This window comes from Alligator sinensis, unplaced genomic scaffold, assembly GCF_000455745.1.
Source record: "Alligator sinensis unplaced genomic scaffold, ASM45574v1 scaffold696_3, whole genome shotgun sequence".
In the NCBI taxonomy this organism is placed as follows: Eukaryota; Metazoa; Chordata; order Crocodylia; family Alligatoridae; genus Alligator; species Alligator sinensis.
The window spans coordinates 639,190-639,491 of record NW_005842505.1 but is presented as its reverse complement, the minus strand read 5'-3'; positions in this window follow the sequence as shown (position 1 = coordinate 639,491).

Genomic DNA, 302 nt, shown 5'->3' with positions numbered 1-302 from the left:
GTGGGACTTTGCCGTCTGTGTCTCCCAGCAGATGTCTGGGTAGTTTAGGTCCCCCATGACTACCGCCTCTTTAGCTTTTATGGTCTCTGAGAGCTGCCTCAGGAGCCCCGCATCTATTTCTTCCCCTTGATGTGGGGGTCTGTAGCAGACCCCTACCACCAACTCCCTTTCTCCTTGCCCCCCCATGTAGCCTAACCCACAATCCTTCTACTTCCTCATCCTTGGATTCCGTCTTGATGAGGGTTGACGTATATTGCTCACTGACATAGAGCGCAACCCCTCCCCCTTTTTTCCCCACCCTG